The 6,534-nt window shown below is 39.6% G+C and overlaps 1 long non-coding RNA gene across 1 annotated transcript; it reads left to right on the forward strand.

Annotated features, from left to right (window-relative positions):
* Positions 1-409: 409 nt before the first annotated feature.
* Positions 410-6,201, forward strand: LOC308374426. The gene is made up of 3 exons (XR_013968871.1): positions 410-447; positions 5,436-5,480; positions 6,134-6,201. It is a non-coding gene; the product is annotated as an uncharacterized lncRNA (long non-coding RNA).
* The last annotated feature ends 333 nt before the right edge of the window (positions 6,202-6,534 follow it).

Raw genomic sequence — 6,534 nt, forward strand, 5'->3', positions numbered from 1 at the left:
TTCAAACTTCAGACAGTGTTACAGCAGCACCTATGATTACATCAATGACTACACATTTAAAGCATGTCATGTCAGTTGCAGTGATGGTGGTAACATTCTTAGTGTTCTTACTTAAACCATAACATACTTAAATGAAATGATTAGTCATTTGCCTGTATGCTGTTATAGCACCATTTTCTAAATGTGTTTATGGAATTGCCAGTAATGGTCACTGGACACTGACTGTTGTCATGAAATCTTATGATTGGATATATCATTTACAATAACATTCAACCCAAACATTGTCACGTAAGTCTTATGAAGGGGATGATTTCAGTAAGGTGTTCATTTTCATTCTACTTCCTCTTACTTGTCATTCCAGTGCTTCTCCTGCTTCTGTCAACACGTCTGTTAATGGGCTAGCAGAATTCAACCCACAGATCTGATTGGTCCTCACGGCTGCTAAAAGTAAGCTTCATGAGATTTTTTATCAGAGATGGCCACTTGCTGCTTAATGTCAGTCTTTCTGCCTCTCTCTGTATATATGTCTGTCTGCCTGCTTGCCTGTCTTTATTTATTTATTTGAAGACACACAGATGTGTGTCTATGAAGAGTGACTAGTGTGTGTGTGTGTGTGGGGTGTGTGTGTGTGTGTGTGTGTGTGTGTGTGTGTGTGTGTGTGTGTGTGTGATTGTGTGTGTGATTGTGTATGTGAGTGAGTGTGTGTGCATTACAAAGAGACAGAGAAGGAGTGAGTATTACAAACTATTAGGAAGAATTATTTTGTCAGATTAAGGTGGAATGCTGATATCACTACGCCTAGGGAGTCTACTTAGAAGTACGAAAATATAACATGTAGCAGTGTTATACATATCAGGCTGTCCAAAGTGGCACAGGCTATAACACTGCTCCAGTAACCCCTTGCTTCTCTCTATTGTAGCATGACGCGGAGAGGCTAGTCTAGGAAGAGGGAGTGATTTGCCCGACTTGAATTAAATACTCAGTCAGCAGTAAATAAATGTCATCCAGGATGTAAACACACAGTAATGACATTGACAATAATGACATATTGTGCTGTAATTAGACTGAGGCAGAAGAAGAAATCTCGAACAGCGCATTTAACACAAAATATTTCTTGGCCGCAACAACATATTGAAAGACATTGCATTCAGCTTGATCAAATTCATCAGCATAAACATAGCTTGCAACCTTCCATGTTTTATGCACTCCCCATTCATGTAGACTACTGGTCACTGCTGCTCTTGCAGTTTTACACATCAGGTTCTTCCCCTGCCTCTTGGATATCCCATATCATCAGCATCTCAACCCACATGCTCACCAGTAGCCTCAAGTTCCACATATGTACTTTTTGGTCACTCTCCTCTGTTGATCCAATGCTTAGCCAAACAGGTCTTTACTCACCTGTTACCCATATAATGGTAGGTTTGAGGACACATCCTGTTGGACAGCAGGAGCACCTATGACATACTGGCTATGTAATTGCAAGTTAAGCACTAGCCGAAGTTCCAGTTAGGACGGTCGGTGCTCTCTGAAGAGTTGGGTCTTCAAAAGCTTCTTAGAGGTAGAGAGGGATGCCCCTGCTCTGGTAGGCAGTGCTAGGCAGTTCATTCCACCAACGTGGAACTACAAATGAGAATAGTCCGGACTGTCGTACTTGCAGAGACAGCAGTGCCAAACGATGCTCCCTAGAAGAGCGCAGCATCTTGGATGTAACATTTGCCCTGACAAGAGCATTTAGGCAGGTGGGAGCAGAGCCAGTGATCATCAAACAAAGTTGCTCAGACAGTATTCCATACAGTATTCTAGCCAATCAACATGGAAGGTAGGGGTATAATCTGATTGGCTGCTGAGCTCAGTTATCAATAACACATCATCAGAATTGTGGACTTTGCCTTTACATCAAAATGTATCTTAAATAGAACATCAAAGTTGATATGAAACACTGCTTTAAAAGTAGGGTTATGCTGATAAAAATAGATCTTAAAGTGACATTATGCAGTAATTGTACTTCAGGGTTAGGGTAAGGATACGCAGTTTCACCTTAAAGTAACAGCTTAAAAAAAATTGGGGCGCTACAATGAATTTTAATATGGATAATCAATTTCGTGCCATTGCCATACCAGGGTCCTTAGGCATATTACTGGGTTATGTAGGTTTGCCTGAGACCGCCTGGTTTCTACTGTCTGCCGAACTAGTAAGTAGCTTATTTGCCATCTTGCTATGACTTGTGTTGCACTTGCTTGATGTTTGACTGTGTTAGGACAGTTGTTGACTAACGAGTTGGTCATACTGTCAAAGTAAGCACATTTCAAGAGGTATCGCTAGTTTTAGCCTCTAGCGTTTCATTAGCGATTAGCAATTAGCAATTGTTCCGTTACGCTGCTTTAAGTTAAATGTAATTTAATAGATTGATTTTGTGTAAAACACCACATACAGACATGAAACGTTTTGTATGTAATGCAGAGCCCTGACTTAATGCCCTGACTTAATGCAGAGCCCTGACTTAAATAGCAGATCTTGTTCAGTCATATAGCACAGAGGATTTCAGTCCAAACAATTCAGTGAAAATGTTTACTTTAGTAGGGGAGCTGGTCATATCTGAAGAACACACACAACCTGGTGTGAGGCAGGTTCTAAACCTGTTTAACCAGATAGCCATAGATTTACAGTTGATAAATACCAGGAAGAAAAAACATTTCATCATTTAGCTTCAATGAGTTTCGCAAAGAGCTTGATACACAAACACATTCAGCGGTAAAAGTAAGTCTGTACTATACTGTAATACCATAAGTGCAACTGGTGATGGGCTGTCAGTACCTTCTCCCTGATGTCCTCGGATATCTCCTTTCCTCTTGGCATTGTTGATCTGTGTTGGTACATATTGGTACTACAGTAGTTTGGTTGGTTTCCTCTCTCTTTCAATCTGTGTTGCCCAACCCTTTTCCTAAGGATGTCTCATTTGATTGGCTTGCTTAATTGACTAATTAAGAACCCAAATATGTTTCACCAAATCTGTTACATGCTTGACTTTACCAATTCAGCAGGGTTCACTTACTTTAACACTGATACCTTGTTTCATGTAGTTTATTGGCTACTCACACAATTCCCTCTAAACAAGTACATGAATTTGATTAACATAAACCTGACATTTCTTCTTTGGCAAATTGGTGATGAAAAAAATTTAAAATCATGGTAAAACAACAGAAAATGGCACTGTAGAGGCACTGTATATTCTAGAAGACCTCTGTCACAATAAAATGAGAGTAAAAGGAATTTAGTAAAATACAATTTTACTTAAATCAAATGTTAACACACCCTTACAAAAACCTTCATTCAGAGGTGCTCAGACTAGTGTGCCTACAAAATGCATATTGATGAGTTAGGTGTAAACACCTGGGACGCCTTCGTTTTCATTTTTCTTATTTGATATATATGGCCATTTTGTGTTTAAAATAGTATTTATATATTGGTCTGAACATACTCCCAGTGCAAAACTATGAAGAGCTGGTCAGGAAATAATTCACCTTTTATCAAAAGTGCCTACTGATGAAAAAAAGAAAAGAAAATATCAGTCTCTCTATGGGCCAATGGCTCTTGCTTTGGAATGCACTTATGAGTTTTTTTTTATATTCTTATGGTGCATTGTGTCATTACACAGTGTCAGTGGCATATGCCCCCTTTATGTGTTCTGGAAATGTTCATTTGCTTCATGTTCAATTGCTGCTTTCCAGTGGCGGCTGGTGGTTTTTAAAGAGAGGGAGGAAGGACTGTGCGCCTGGTTGCCATTGGCCTGCTTATTCCGTTGGTGGCATAAGTATGTGAGATACAAGATGTTTTTGTGGACTACAGTACTACAAAATAGCAGGCAGCCAGGGATACAATTGATACAAAGCTACCAGTGTGACACCATTGTACTTAAAAAGCTGGTGGGCAGCATGTGTTTGGACTAGACAAGGCCAGAAGGAAAGGATGCAAAGCCAATTAGTCAAATCAGGCCTACTCTTGATTTGAAAAACTGAATTCTAAATTTTGGGCCTACCATTTGGCCTACTTTCCCCCTAAATTACTAAAGCTATTGGTTATTATTTGACTAATTTAATTTTCAGCTGAAATTGTTTTAAGAAAAATGAAGACACAAGATCAAAAGTGATGCCATTTAAAATGCATCATGCTCTGAATCATTCACTAACATCCTTTCCACAATATTAAACAACAAGTAACAAAGGCAACAAGTAAGAGAACATTATTTCAGAACTATTAACATGGGCCGTAAGCCTAACATTGTTTGTGGCAAATGTGGATGTTAATGGATGTTTCAGAATGTTGGTCAATGTTCATTGATCACTTAGGGGTGGACTGACTTTGACTAAATTTAGTATTAAACAGATATAAAAAAGCTTATATTAAACAAATAGGCCTATGGAAAAAGTACAAACCCTGAGTAAATTACCTTTGTTCTCTAAAATTGCAAAAACAAAAACTTCCTATAATTGCTGCTCAGATTATGCCAGATTATTACAGCTGTCACTCAAAGTAGCCTAGTATGAGGCCAATGCCCAAGTGACAAGTAGGCTGATTAGAATAGATACGAAACACATCACGTTCTGAAACATTCATTAACAATTTCCATTCAGAATGTCAGCTGAACTTGAACAGTCAGACTAACAATAGGCGTTTGAACGATTTAAACAAAACTGTACAGCCGATTATTTTTTTACAGTACCAGTGAGCTATAAGTATTTCGCCTACCAGTTAGCATTAACGGCAGCGGTTTTACCATTGGGTTTAGTGACTTGGATTTTTGGAACAGGTTTCCCTGTTGTTTTGATACTAACCTTCTCTCTGTAGCTCAATGAATGAAACGGTTTGTTCAATAAAACATTAACAATATCTTCGTTCTCCATTGCAGATCCTCTTTATTTGCAATCTTTCTACAACAATCTTTAAGGTTGACGTGGTATAGATGTCCTCCTTATGCAGAATGGTTGAAGAGGGAAACTTCTTTCGGTATTAATGTCTAATCCCTCCCTCCAACGCCACATCCGTTGTTTATTGGTTAAGCGATGTTGGCGCAGACTCAGACGCTAGGGAGGTCTTTCCTCCCCCGGGCAATGTAAGTGAATGAGCCCCACGAGCCGCCAGTATCAGAGACAGATTCCATTGATCTCAATGGGAGCCAAAGGGAGGACGTCCTCCGTGCAGTAATTTCCTGTTACGATAGGGTGTTCTAATGTTATTTTAACTCAGGGAAACCAATTATAATATGCATAGTATTAAATACTGATATCAAACTGCATTTTTAAAGGAGTTTAGTCTGTTCAATTAAAAAAATACATTCTCAAAAAGTTTGGGGAGGTTCTTCCCCCGTTTCCTCAATGGAAGAGCCTCCTCTGCTGCTTTCACATATTCATCAGATGGAATTATTGTGTCCTCAGGGACAGTTGAGGACTGGCTAAGGGACGACTCTTTTGGACCCTGAGGTAAGGTGGATCAAGGCTGCTGTTTTTCTCACAAATGTTACTCACATGGTGGCAACAGTGTTTCTTGTGACCACCAATGACAACACGCCTATTACAGTTACAAGTAAACCAAAGAGTGGCTAAACAAAGGGCTTCTCATCCCTTCAAAGTGGAAAACAGAATTGCATGACCCTTGTTATGTTTTTAGATTAACACTGGATCAGCCACATCTTACGGTTTCTTGAAAGCAAGACATGTTGCAACTCCGGAAATATTTTGTTTCATTATTGAAAGCGGCCAAAAATCACTTGATAAGATTATGCTTAAGAGCAAAACTCCAAAATCAAGTTTTGAATAACAAATGCATTAAGTGTTTCTGTGTTACAGTTTGCTGTTTACAAGACCAAAGCATACTCTTTACGTCTTTGTATTGAAGACAATTCCACCTCCATAATCATGTTTTGTTTGGTATCACTTCTTATCGTACATAGACACACACACACACACACACACACACAAACAAACACGCAAAGAGACACACACAGGCACAAATAGAAAGAGGGAGAGTAGAATTTCATTGTGAAAATTAAGTTGTGCTTTTAACAATTGCCCATGAAAAAAAAAATAATGTTTTGAACATGAACTATCCCACCAACTTCTGGCCTTTTTAAAAGCTGGCCCAGCCTGACCCCAAGCATCCAGTTCGTAGTGGACTAATATCCAGACAACACAATGACTGCCACTCTGAGGGACGTGCTGAGGAACACTCTGGACAACCTCACAGGGACTCAATTTAAGAGGTTTAAGCACAACCTTCGGGGCCATGGAGAAATCCCATCGAGAAAGCTGGAGAATGCCGACACAGATGACACTGTGGACTTGATGGTGCATGTGTACAGCATGGGAGCTGGGGACGTCATGTTGACCATCTTGAAGAAGATGAGCCGCAACCAGTTGGCCAAGGACTTGGAGAGACATCTGGAAGAATGTAAGTGTGTAACTCACAGCCTATGATGAGGCGGTTGTTTGTGCATTTAGGAAGAATCATGTACAGTGCTGCTTGAAATTATGTGAA

Source organism: Sprattus sprattus (assembly GCF_963457725.1).
Source record: "Sprattus sprattus genome assembly, chromosome: 1".
Lineage (NCBI taxonomy): Eukaryota > Metazoa > Chordata > Actinopteri > Clupeiformes > Clupeidae > Sprattus > Sprattus sprattus.